The following is a 14,568-nucleotide window of genomic DNA, read 5'->3' as shown; positions in this document are numbered from 1 at the left end:
CATCTTTGTTTTGATTTGTATTTCAAAACTTGGGAAACTGGTTAAATATCTTTTTATATTGTGCAACAGAATTATTTATTACATGATGATCTTTGAGAGTTTTGGAAATACCTTCAGAGCAGCCATGAGTGATTTTAAGGTAGAGTTTTCTTCTTCTGTTAGACTTTTCATTTTTATTACCAAAAGGCATGGTGTGCATCCTGGAGTCTAATAAACACATTGAACATTGAATGTATTTCCTCACTCATTAAACATTTGAAAGTCAAATATTTTAAATCTTGTATTGATTACATTCACGTTGACAAGTTTGCAGTCTTCTTTGTTGTCTTTGTTGGAATATTTCTACTCTTTTTTTGCTCCTTACCGCCACCAACTGTCGATCTGTCTGCCTGTGGCCTGAGAAAATGGAAAACTTATACGATACAATTAAACACTTTTCAATATTTCATTTCAGGAAAGAGTGTCAATATCTTAGTATATTTAAAACAAACAACAATGCTGCACTAAAACTAAGAAAAATATACACTTCATTCTGGAAATTGTTTAAGTAAGTTTACAAATAGCTATTTGTATTGGAAAGAGGTTAAATATTCTCACTGCTCTTGCAGGTTTTTCACTTTTTTTTCTTCTTTTTTTTATAGAAAATTACACTTTTATATGGTCATAAATAATAGATAAACAATGGTCAAAAAAGACTTGGTAATATGGAGAAGTTTACATCGTACATTATATATCCTGGTGATACATCTTCATTAAATGTATCGATCCGCAGACTGGTCTCAAATAATACTGCACCTCTATTGTGCAGATACTCCTCTCCTCCTCCATATCTGTGTCACCTAGCTGTGACATGCAGCTCCTCAGGAAAAGAGAAGGAGCTGATGAGAGCCGGAGTGGGCGAAGGTGGGAGGAGGTGGATGAGATAGAAGATGGAGAGAGAAACCAAAGCACACAGAGAGAGAGAGAGAGAGAAAGAGAGAAAGAGAGAGAGAGAGAGAGAGAGAGAAGCTCTTAGACAGATTATTGCTCATTAGAGGTTGCCTTGCACCATACCATTATGTCAGGAGGAATCCTTTTTCATTTGCACAAATTTGCCTGGAATATTTCTTATTTAGCCTGGCCTCCATTATCAGACCTGGAAATCAGATTAGCCCATGATTATTCTCTGGCTCGCTTGCCAACATTTCCCCATGCGGCCAACGCCGGTGGCTTGGATTTGTCTTGGCCTTTTGCTAACCTCTGGCCACCAACAATGCACACAACAACAGCCGCAATATGAAATAATTCAGTGCTGGGTAATGTGTTCAGCCTGAAGGGCCACTCAGGATTGGATTTGTTCAAGCTGCAAATAAACACGTGTTTTCCATGTCAGTCAGAAAGAGGATATTATGAATCATATATCTTTTTGGATGCATACGTCTTGATATAAATATATTATGAACACGTTCTGACTTGATTTTAACCTTATATATACAGGGACAGATGGGTGGTGGTGAAAAGTCACTAAATACTGTACTTAGTAGTATGTAAGTAGAATTTAAAAGTGGAACTCTTAGATTCTGCTCATCAAAGTCTGTTTACAGGTATTGGGGAGTACTACATACGTGAACAAAACTATACCTTTGAAAATTAAAAAATCGGACGTGATTTTACCAGACCTCTGTAGCTCCTCATCTCCGCTAGAGACTCAAGGCTGCATTAGCTGCTAGCATAACACACCTGAATCTTAATTCCAATGTCTCCGGTCAGGTTGCATTGTGGGTAATGTAGGCACCGAGTTTGACAAGGAAGAAAAATGTGTGGAATAAAAAGACATCTTCTCTGTGGTCCTTTCGAATAGGATAGGTGTCCGTTAGTTATCAAATTCTTACACTATAAATTATGTTTAAATTCTCAGTTTGTTACCCCCTTATTCCTTAACTTCAGATCTTGTTCCCTTGTATGTATTAGTACGTACTCCAGTACACCATTAGTACAAAATATTACACTGTAAATTATAAGTATTATGCTGTACGTTACGGATCATAATCTGAAGCATTAACCATTTATTTAAATGTGTTAGTTTAGTAATTTACGCACTAAAAGAAAATTGCTCAAAATATTATTATAGAACAGCACTAGGTTGTACAAAATATTGTTATATATTGCTATTTATACACACAGACCCAGAATCATGTTAGAATTAAAACTATCTACATGTAAAGTTATGGCCTAACGTTAAAGCTCGTCTAAAATGCCCCATCCTGGCCTATCTCCATTGGCTTCCTGTGCACTTCAGAATTCATTTTAACATTTTAGACATTGTGTAGGTATATGTCCCCTCCATGTCATTGAGGTCTGTTGACCAGTCTCTCTTAGCGGTCCCATAGACAAGACTGAAGACTTTTAACCCAGCATGAGAGTTTCCTTATCTGTGGTTTTATTGTTTCTCTCTGCGTATGTCAGTCCCTGTGTTTTCATTCATTTCTATAAAATTGTTATTGTGACCCTTTTTTGCTTCTTGACTCTGCAGCACTTTGGCTCAACTCTGTTGTTTTTTAAATGTGCTTTATAAATAAAGTTGGATTGGATTGGAAGTGAAACAAGCACTCACTGATAAATAGACTCCAGAGGGTTCTCACAACCCCACAGTTTTATCTTGGGACCTTTTGAAGGGCCCCGACCCCTATGATGGGAACCACCGTACAGCATCAGTATTAACAATATATTCTATAATAATATAATTCACAGGGGACATTTTACTGCAGAATAAGTATTTTTACTTTTGATACTTTAAGTACATTTTGTTAATAATACTTCTGTACTTTTGAATGCAGGACTTTTACTTGTAATTGAGTATTTTTACATTGCTGCATTGGTACTTTTACTTAAGGGTTCTGAGTATACTTCTTCCGACAGTGGGGAGGATAACTGTAACGTGTCAACATGACTGTCAAACACCGTTGGCACTTCCAGAAGTACAGAGGAGGAACAGGTGGAATGGTTTCCCATTGCTAAATAATCACTCCAATTAGGCAATTAAAATCCGAGGCAGAATCAAGTTATGGATACCCCATGAATAAGCCCCCCTGCACTAATCACAAATCAATAAAGACACGTTTGACTGTTACGCTTTCATTAACCTATTGTTTTTGAACTGCTCACACAGATTTTGTGTGGCTTTAATTGGCTGTAAAGCAATAAGGTGTAATGTGCTGTTAGTTAGGCAGTTTTAGATTCATTAATAAATATGTGATTATAAAGACTTGTTAAACATATTAGCAGAGATGAGCGTGAACACTGTGAAGCTTCAGAATGCCCCTGAACAGGTAGGTTGATCTGTGTTACTGCCATCATTTTAAATTCTGTAAATATATATTTTTTGTTTATTATTTATGATGAGAAAACTGGCCAATATTTCCAATAACCAAAAGGTTGTGTTTCTTTACTGAAATCTGTTTCAGCTTTTCTGTCACCTCTCGTTGCAGGTCAGTAGTTCTTTAAAACTCCCTGATGGTCATCATTTGAGCAAGGAGATTCCTATGGGACACTACTATGGTAAGCATCCTAAACTTAGATTACTGCTCTTTGGTTTGGTCAGGAACTACAAAGAAGAATTTAGGGAAACTACAGAGGGTTCAGAATAGAGCTGCACGTTTAGCCCTTTGTTGTACGACGAGGGCTAATGTTAACAAAATGCACAGCAAACTATACTGGTTACCGGTTGATGAGAGGTTAAAAACATCACCTTGGCTTTATAAATAAGATTAATTTATGGAAAATTCCAGATTGTCTGTATAGGCAACTTACTCTGAGCTCTAATGTACATACATATCTCACGAGGCATGCCGAAATTGGTAAATATATTATTCCAAAATCTAGAACAAATTCAAAACAACGTACAGTGTTGTATATAGCTATGGTTGAATGGAACTCTCTTCCAGGTCATATTGCTAAAATTCAAAATATTATGAGTTTTAAAAAACAAATAAAAGGATTTTTTATGTTAACTTATATTGGTAGATAGAGTATATTGTATGTGTATGTAGAGGTATATGTGTGTGTGCACGTATATGTCCATATGTGAGTGTGTATATATGTATATTTGTATTTTATGAGAATTTGCTGTTTCGGTGTAGGATTGTTTGTTTATTCATGTTATGTGTTATGTGTGGACCCCAGGAAGAGTAGCGGATGCATTTGTTGCATCAGCTAATGGGGATCCTAATAAAAGAAAAGAAAAGAAAGAAACGCAAAGACATTGTATTTCTTCTTCTTTTTTTTAAGATTTTTTTTGGGCTTTTCCACCTTTAATTTTGACAGGACAGCTAGGTGAGAAAGGGGAGAGAGAGGGGGAAGACATGCAGGAACTCATCACAGGTCAGACTCAAACCCTGGACCTCTGCGTCGAGGCATAAACCTCTCAGTATATGTGCGCCTGCTCCACCCAGTTATCCAGCCCGGCCACACATTGTATTTATTCTTGTCATTTCTATTCTGAGTTTTCATCGAACAACATTCAATGTGTTCAACAATCATTCTCCAACATAAGACGCTAAGATTGCCGTATCAATTGTTTCTGCAGTTAAATTCAGATCTGTAGAATTTAGGCTTGACTTAGGACAGGCTTAAGTCACTAAATACTGACTTGATCCTGATTTTTAAATTGTCTGCTGTGAGTCTTGAGTGCCTGAATACTTGAGCCTATAAAGCAAAAAAACCTGGTCCGTTTGAGCTGGTGAAGTCCCAGAAATAAAATTTGAGCCTGCGCGTTTATTTTTCTTCAGTGGTCATGCTGGCAGTTATCTGAATGTGTTTTTTGCAAAATCATTCTGATTGAATTTATGATTGAGGTTGTGTAATAGTGAGTCATATGTGCTGAGCTCTGTCTTTGCTATCAGCCATCCTAGAAAGATTTGTTTATAGTGTCACCTCAAACAGCTCTTCTAAGAAAACAATATATAGTAAAATGTGTTCCAAGTTCATATCCACTAAAACTACCTTTCATAACGTCAGGATACAGATCTGAACGACTTGTGTTCCAATGACTTGTAATTTGCTCTGACTTGGAATTAAAAAGACTAAGGACATAAAGAGTTCTCTTGACTTGAGGCTTTTTAATTATATCTCCTTAAAGGGGTGGTTCAGAATTTTGGCATTGTGGAGAGTGACAGCGGCAGGTAAATAAACTTGCGTGATTGTCGTGTAAACCGGCTTTTTCAGTAGCCTAGGTAATATCACTCCGCCGCTGCTGTAGCCTATGCTACCAACTACAGGGAACAAAGTATAACTACCGGTATTGCAATGCGATGCAAGGGTAGTTTTAATTTTTTCTATCAACAGACATTTACATCGATAGTCTGGCGTTATAATTTATTTATTTGCCTCGGGTGTACTGTGGAGTGGGTAAGACTGTTTTTAATGGCAGGCTAGCAGTTACTGTTGACTTGCGCTAGCCTAGCACCAGCGAACTCTGCAACTGGAAGGACTGGATGAAAAGTGTTGAAAACGGTCTCCACTGATAAATAACACACTGGCTAACTTGGAAATGAGGTTCAATGTCAAAAATTCTGAACCACCCCTTTAATCCAGGGATCTTCAACAGGGGGTCCGGGACCCTTAGGTGGTCTTTAGAGTAGACAATTATTAGGCTATTTTAATAGCTTAGTATTCCATGCAAATAACGTATGTATAAGAACACATTCTCACTCACATTGCGTAAAATACGGATATTTGGTCAGGTGCCTTTGGCGTTGTTATTGATACTAAAAGTCTCCTTTAGCGTTACATCTAAACGTGCTTTATCTAAACACGCTTGGTCGGGACTATTGGTGTCACTTTTGACCCAGTTAGGTTAAGGTTAAGCGATGTTGGGTGACGTCACTTCTTGTTGACGTTCAAAGTATTGTCAAACAAAACGGAGGCTAGCTCGCCCCTCCCTCCTCCTCATCCCGTCCCCTTCCCCTCCCTTCCGCGCACTAACCCCCCAACGCCCACCCCCAAATTCTTCTTGTCGGTTATTGGCTTGTTGTTTGTTATGTTTGGTGGTGCAGGTTGGCGCAGTTTGTTTTTGTTGCCGTTTGTGGAGCCTGGGCTGTCTACAGAGACCGAGTTTTTTTAACAGTGTGTTCAGGGGACAGGCAGCTAGCAGATAGTGAGGAGATGTTTGTTGTATGTGACAAAAAATGTTGTAGCCTAAAAAACGCTTGACATCGCTTAGAGCAACTTTAAGGAAAAGATCGTGGGTGGGCTTATAAAAGGTACGTTTCCATGACACGCGGGACAAGAAAGGGATGGTTGGGTTTAGAAGGGGGATTTTTACATAGTATCTGACTCTGACAACCACTGCCCATGCGTCAGTATTTTATGAGTTCGGAGTGAGAATGGGTTGTTTATAAAGGCTTTAGGCTGCCCTACACGTAATTGTAGGTCCAGTTTAAAATGCAACTTCTTTTTATACAATATATGTAGTAGGGGATCCCTGATCCATCTCTTTTTCAGCTAAGGGGTCCTTGGCTTAAAAAAACGTTGAAGACCCCTGCCTTATCAATGCATGGAAGAGCAGAAATTAAAAGAACAAAAAGCTGTTGTTTTGTGGCAACTTTGGTAGATATATCTTTATTTAATATGACTGAATTACACAAGGAAATGCAAAGAAAGAACATGTGCAGAGTATTTTAGATCAATGTTTTAAAGCTCATTTTAGTTTTAATAAACAACAACAATTCAGACTTTTAGTGCATTTGGGAATGTTGATTCAGCTTTTTTTTTTTATATTGTCCGAACTTTGATTCAAATGTAAGTGCAACATATGCAGAGTATTAAACTGTACTAGACACATTATAACTTCTCATTCTTGATCTCTAACCCTACAGATTAAAGATGATCATCAAGCCATCAGTCTCCGGCCCCGCCGCTCTCTCAGATCTTCATCCTGCCAACTCCAGCCAGGAGGGTCTGCAGGACATCGTGTAGCCATGCTGGAGTCACTGAAAGCTGGCTTGGTAAGAGCAGATTACTGCCTAATTGTGCTTTTCAGAGCTGCTGTGCGCTGGGGGTTACAACAGGGCTACATGTGGTCTGGGGGCCACAGCAGTGGACGCTGCACCGATGGAATCCAACCTAGCAGGGTCTCATTGATCTGCTTAAGCAAAGGTCACCACAGTTATGCATCTGTAGGCTGAATGATGGCCACCAGAGTAGCAGCAGAGAGGCTTCGGACATATCCTTCAGTTCAATCATTTTCTTGTGGTCAACTTTTTAGGCTCGTGATAATTTCTAGCGAGTGTGAAAAGCAGCCTGCAGATCTCATTTCCAGTTGTGTTCATCCGCTTCCCTTTTTTCCCCCATTATGCATCCTGAGACTGGATGATCCATCTCTCCCTCTCTTTCTCTGTCTGTCTCTCTCTCTCTTTCCACATCCTTCGTCCCTGCATCCCCCCCCTCCAGCACTCCATCAGCCAACCCCTGCTATTTTCACCCCACACACATCCGTCGCTGCACTTATCCAGCCTCAGACGGCTGCTGGCTCGATAGTTAAACGGATTATCTAACAACAGAGCACCTCTCCTTCTCCCTCTCTTCCTCTCCCTCTCTCTCCTTCTCTCTTTCCATGCACTCCTCTAGCCGTGGGTCCTCGGAGGCGGAGGGGCCCTATTGAGCGGGGCCCAGGCTCTCCACTAGCCAGGCTCTTTATTGAGGCGTCTATGGGGCTTTATGCTGCCAGCGCTCGGCCTTGCCCTCGCCATCATCAATCATCCTCTGCTCCAGGGCTGCTATCACTGCCCAGACAGCCGGCCAATCACAGCCTTCCAGGAAGCTCTATAGGAGATGGAGAGCGAAGCAGAGGAGAGAGAAAAATAGAGAATCACTCCATTTCTGTTGCTGCCAGTCTCAAGTCTGATTTGATTGACATCTTCTGTACCTTCTGGCTGCAAAATACTGGTATGAACCAAGGCTGGCCTGTGTGGACTATGATTAGATCATGAAGTGATTGTCTGAGTCATGAAAGCACATATAACCATGTTAAAATAATCATTATAGAAGGCATTTGGCAGCAATAACAGAGCCTTTTATGGAAGATCTATAGTAATCCTATAAGTTTGAATTTTAGATGAGGGGTAAGTATATAAATATTGCAACAAAACTATAAATTCCCTAAGAATGAAGCAATATTCTGACAGATTAAACCTGATGGTCACTGTAAAACTCACCAAAGAGTGCCACAGCCATACGAGAAGTTTCTATAAGAATAATGTAGGTTTATTTAAAGAAAGGTCAGAAGAATGTCTATATTAACGCTCACTTTTCTCTTTTTCATCAAACCTCAACAGTATGTCGAATTTCTACTCAAGTCTTAACTTGATTTTTCTTTTCTTTCTTTTTTTTGCCCATCTCTGTCTCTGCAGCCCTGAGCTCTCATCCTGCTCCAGGAGGAATAGGCAGAATCTGATTACAGAGCTATTTTACAGCAGACGCCGGGGCGCAATAAAGGGAGAGAGAGCACGGAAACGGGACTCGGCCCATCAATTAGATCTCTATTAGCAGCCAATGCAGACCTCACCTCAGGAAACGCCGGGGCTCTGAAATTAAACAATTCTTCAAGCTCGACAAGCCAGTCAACTCTGCTATATGTTTAAGAGAGGAGGAGTGAGGGGATGGTGTCCTTACCAGAGCCACTATCCTACAATACCCGTTATAAAACCATAAAGAATAAACAATATGGATGGATAATACCATAAGGAATAGCTCCAGAGAAACAGGAATACAGTTGTGCTAATAAAGAAGAAACATAAAGACCTAAACCTATAAGAAAAGGTCACTACTTAGTACCAAATACATACTATAAATCCTTATTTTGGATATGCATTGGATATTTAAAACAACATTAACTACAATAAGGTCAAAAACAGAAGCTTTGGCTATCACAGACACAATATATAAGTCCTATAAGTAACTTTAAAATCTAAGAAATCTTTACAAAGTACATTAAGGTCACTAACAAATACAAAATATCATGAAGTAAACTAGTAGTGGTATTATAGTAATATTACAGTGTTCTTTCCTTGGTTCCTTGTCCTATAACCTTCTTCCAGTGCCATTAATCTCCAACTGTTGACCTGCTGACCTGAGGCGGGACAAAATGTCAATATTGGATAATTAGACGCAGCATTAGGGCCATTTAGAGAGGACACCTTGAGAGGCGTCTGCAGGGCCGTTAATTTATAATTGCTTTTTCAGGAAATTAAAAGTTTTACTTTGCAGTTTTCTAATTTCATCCCAGGTCTGTTCCAACGAGAGCTGCTGCGAGATGCCAGATAATTGGGTTTTAGTCAGTGGTATGTCCATGTTAACAGGGGTTTGTTGGTGGGAAAATGTGCAGTGCAGGGATACTGGATCAGCTTCCTGTGTTCCAGGCCAAAGACTCCTATATCTTTATGGGTCCTTATCTGTTTTGTTACACCCAGTAACCTGGTAGAAACACCAATATTACTGGGATGATATTTAACGGCAGTATGTCTCATATATGTCAGTAAGTCAGAGTAACCTTATTGCTGTTATAGTTTTCATGTATATTTCCAAAATGCAGACCAAAAGAATAATTATTCTGCTAATAGTGGCCAAGCAAATTATTTTTTGTTGTTGTTGTTTTTGTATAGACATGTCCTGTCCTCTTAATGTTTATCCTGCTTATATGGCTCACAGATTGCCGAGGTTTGGGAAAATGCAGTTGCTTTTACAGCCTAATGTTTCTGCTCAATTCATTTCTGGCATGATCTGACGCAAGACCACGAGTTTAACAATCCTGTTTCTCAGTACTGTGGCACGTATTTCTCTATTTGCTCAATCAAAGGATGGCCATTTATCATCGGGAAGGACAGCTTCGTATTTTCTACCTTGCCCGCTCGGTTCCAGCACCAAATTCAGCATTTTTATGGAAAACTGCAGTCATTTTGATTGATGAAATCCAAAGATGTCCAAAACAATCCGGGGGATCCCCAACTGTGGCGCACCGGCGGGGTGCTCCAGTGTTGTCATTGTTCCTGAGAAAGAAAGGAGCGCGTCCGGAGAACACCAGGGGGAAAAAAATCACGATTTTCAGTTCAAAAGGGCCAGAAAAGCAGCATTTCTTTACAGGCAGTGGGAAAGTGGAGGAAAACCTTTTCCACTTGCAGACGAAAACAATACTTGCTTGGCTTTTTCCCCTTGATGCATTGAGCTGTAAAGACATGGGCTAATAGAAACAGGCCAGAATAGTGAATTGATTATTTTACTGTGAGGGTTGATGTTATTTGTGTTCTCGCCTGTGAGCCAGCTGAATGGCTGGTGCAACACATCCCCCTGCATTCATCCAATTTGCGCATATAGCCTCATTGTGTGTCATGTAGCTGCGCAAAGTAAAATAACTATTCCTTAAAACCGATTTCAGACCAGGGCTGCTGTTAGCTTTTATTTACCGCGCTTGTCTTGTTTGCAGTGATTCATAATGTCACAAGAAATGTCACCTGTCTGGCCTAATTGGCACCTTCTGTTATTAATACCAGGAGTGTGGCTCCCTTTAGCACCCGCGGAAATAAGCCTATATTGCGTACTTAATACAGCGTCACCCAAAGGGAGATTCAATAAATCTCCCTTTAACGGCGTTTCCCCTCAAAACTCCTTCAGGCGAGTGGAGGCCGTGTCAAGATTGCGATTGTGCGCCAGTGCTTAGGACCAGCTGCTCCTAGGACAGACAAGCCCTTGTCAATTAGGCGGTGACAAGCAGGTCCTCCAACTGCCTGCAGGCGCTCCACCAGCCAGCAGTGTACAGTCCCCGCAATTAGTATCAATTTCTGTCGAGACCTCCTTGGAGCACGCAGACACAGGCCGGGTAAATGGCCAAACATTGTCCAAATAACACCAAGAGCCACAAACGACAACGTGTAATGGGCCAGTGTTAACCGCGCGGCGCTGTGGGGAAAGAAAAACGTTTGAATTTAGGAAGAACAGGACAAAAACTGGACAGGAAGGATAGTTTCTAAAACAGACCCTTAAACCTGTGACCGCATAAACATCAACAACAAATTAGCACCCATATTTTTATTTAGCACAGTTTCCACAAAGTATTAAGAAAAATAGTGTAGCCTACTTTTTATTAATCAGCTTATTGTGAATAAACACGGGAATATGAGGACCACTTAAGTCACCCCTAAGGGCTTATGCGTTGTAACTTAATGGCTTTATTCACGATTAATAAAGCATTTGATAATGCTTTATATGATCAGTTAACCCATAAACAACACATTTTTGGGTTGGCAAGTTCTCAAACCTTCTTCTGACCATTAGACAGTTTATTTCAAAAAAAAAAAAAAAAAAAAAGGGCTGCAGATATACTGGAGCATAAACTAATGGATTATCAGCATTTATACAAAATACATGAAGATAACTTCATCATTGTACAATTTTGGATACCAAAATAATGAACTCTTTATCAAGGGCTTATAATATAATTTATTAACACTTAGAGCTGTATTAAGACATTAATAAGACCACATTTTGGGTTGCCAGGTTGTGAAATATCCCTTTGGGCTAGTGTTTCTGGTACTTCCTATTTGGTATAAATGTTCATTGATTTCTCACTTGCTAATAAGCAATCATTAAAAAGGTGTCAATCAAGTCTTATTATGGTAATGCATCATAAATAAAGAGTTTTCATCATCAGGTGTGCAGGTGTACGTGTTAAGAAGATATTGATAATTGGATTTATAAGCCATGCATTATCACATTTGGGGTTGCCAGGGTTGTTTTTGTACTTTAAGTATAAAGTAAGTCGGTATTAATAAAACGTTAATAATTTAATTTTGGCCCAGATCATCTGCAGCCCTTTTCTGGAACCAATTGGTCAAACAGTCAAATACAATTTTTTTTAAACCTGTCAACCCACAATTTGTGCTTATTGATGCTTATAACTGATCTACAAAGCATTAATAAACGATTAGGTCTACCTGACCGATAATAAAGCAATTGCAGTTTATGAACCTTGACTTATAAACCCTTAAGAACGGTTTCCTATCGGAAAGAGGTCCCCATTTTAGATTTACGTAACAACAGCTCAAACATTAGAAGCAATCTGAAGTTAGTAGCTTAAACCAAACCGGCAGTTTTTGGTCCTATGAGAGAGTAAATAAATGTCAAGCCACCACTGTCACAACACTGACAACCCATAGAAGGATTGCTCACCAAGCCCCCTTTGTAAATGGTGTCACCGCTAGCAGCTGGCGGTGGCATTCCCGGGCCTTGGACGCTGCCCTTTGGCCCCTGGGGGCCTGGACTCCGGACAGGGCGGCCCAGTCGTCTCCACAGCACGGTGATAGCTCGGGTCAGCGGGGCCAAGTTTCCAGCAGGAAAAGCTGGGGCAAAGTCGGCGAACAAAAACCCCAAAGCTCACCAGGCCAGTGGGATCATTAGTATGAGCGTTTGTTTAACTAATTAGCAAGCTGGGCAGCAGAGGGAGGCTTGTAAAGGCGACATGGACGTCATATATGGCAAAGGTATATGGGCATCCGTCAACTGCGTCAACACTGGATGAATGCAGTTTGCAGATTATGACTGAAACGCACAAGTCAAGTGAAGATCTGAAGGCCACAGCTTAGGGGACCAGCTAATAATGTATCACATTGGCCTAAATATGATGTCCTGACAGCCATTGGCAAACAGAATCATATCAAAACTGGAGATATAATGAATTTCAGTGCTTGAAATGAGTACCGACACTTCTGATTTTGGCACATGTACCCTTAGTTCTATATATTCTATAGAGTATTAATAGGCTGATATTTCTACCAAAATCGACTATATCATGATTTATTTGCACGACAATTCTACTGTGAGATTGGCAATCAGGCTCATAGATCGAAAAAGTCGACTTTTCGGGGTCACCCCTATATCCGAGGCACATGCGATGGTCATGCAACTGCTGAATAAGGGTACTGGCACATTATTGGGACCAATTCAGCCACTAAGCCACTGAGTTTGAAAACAATAAGGCGTTATTTTCAGGGGAATATTGTTCCACAGGGTTCAAAGTACAGGATGGGGACAGGCCAGCACACTGAAGTTCAAGAACAGTGCAAACAGCACATGCCAACAAAAGGAGCCACACAGCATTCAGCTGTGGTGGAGCAGAAGAAGTTGGGGGCGAGCGTGGGGGTCCAGCGTTAAATATGGGAAAGTTTGGGGAACGAGGTCGGCAGGTCAAGAAAAGTAAACAAGAGAGCGGTCTTGATGACAGAAGGAATTTAATATCAAAAATACATAAATCTTCAAGTGAGGGCAGGCGCATAATGGGCACAAAGAAGGCGAGTGTTAGAGTCAACACAGGTTTTTTGTTGGCGATTAAATGGATCGGGCCAAGTTGTTAACATTTAACACAAAACGTTGGCACTAGAATAGAGGTTGAGCAGAAAAGAAGCTGGTTTCCCGGGTGGAGCATGGCAGTCATGACATGCAGAAAGACAGCTCATGTGCAGGGAGAGATCAGGCGCTACCTGCGTTTGCAATTGTGCACCAATGCAGCATGCACAGTTTTTGAAATAAAAACGATTTTAAGTCCCATTTAAGATTGATTCGTTTCATTGAAACAGGCTATCTGTTGATCTTTTGATGCCCTGCTCTTATTAAGTAAATAGGGCACTTTTGGCGTTGTTGCGCATTTACCCCCCAATTTTACGCTTTTTGTGAATCCTCATGGATGCGCTGACGGATAATCCCACCTCAGCTTGTTGAATAACAGTGTCACTTCATATGGATATCCTTCATCCGATACAATAGAGCTTCATCATCTCATCTTGTAGGAAATAGACGTACATTTGTCTCCACATCCCTTCTGAATGCTGCCACACTGGACGCAGCGCTGAGAACTCTGTTTGACCTTCGCCCTCGCCCCTGCGAAGCCCTGCAAGTTCCCCGGCAGTCGCAAACAACTCTGAATTCCATAATTCTTCACGAAAAGGCACTATTAGGAGAAAATCCTTCCTTTTTGACAATTTAATAGTGCAAACTAATCATCTGGTTGACACGGACCATTCATCTCTGTACAGGCAGACAAAGACAAGGCTTTTTCCATAGGTTCGTCTGGGTCCTGCAGTCAGACCAGCCTCTATTTTGAGATCAAGTGCACAATAAAAGCATTGTGACTGCCTAATGGCTATGTTTGTGAAGCCACCCAAAACCCAGTGTATTAAATGCATTTTTTTGGACTAACGGCAGAACTGAGAATAAAGCGGTTTCAACGTGAAGCAGAATGATACAAAACTTTGTTTGGCTCCTTAAAGTAATCAAAACACGAAACAAAAGAAAAGATAGTGTATAAAAAAAACTGAGCGCCACGAAATTGCTTAAACCCCCCAAGTTATGAATTCGTTTCTGAATCAATTTAGCGGTGCAGGCATTTTCCAAACATTCTCTTGCGGGAGTAACAAGACAGGGAAATTGATCCGGGGAGACTTCACCTCTCGGTGCGCCTCAATAAAAGAGACATCAGCCTCTCTCGACGACTGTGTAATTTTTAATATATATGCAATAAATGTTCAATTTGTTTCCAGAAATGAC

At 40.4% G+C, this 14,568-nt stretch overlaps 1 long non-coding RNA gene across 1 annotated transcript; it reads right to left on the bottom strand.

Annotated features, from left to right (window-relative positions):
- Nucleotides 1-219: 219 nt before the first annotated feature.
- On the bottom strand, nt 220-1,706 carry LOC120567440. Its single transcript, XR_005640568.1, has 3 exons — nt 1,621-1,706; nt 796-878; nt 220-396 (listed from the first exon to the last, which is right to left on the bottom strand). It is a non-coding gene; the product is annotated as an uncharacterized LOC120567440 (long non-coding RNA).
- Nucleotides 1,707-14,568: the final 12,862 nt, after the last annotated feature.

The sequence above is a fragment of the Perca fluviatilis genome, chromosome 10 (assembly GCF_010015445.1).
Source record: "Perca fluviatilis chromosome 10, GENO_Pfluv_1.0, whole genome shotgun sequence".
Lineage (NCBI taxonomy): Eukaryota > Metazoa > Chordata > Actinopteri > Perciformes > Percidae > Perca > Perca fluviatilis.
Note: the sequence above shows the minus strand (reverse complement) of the source record. Positions and strands in the feature narration are given on the sequence as shown.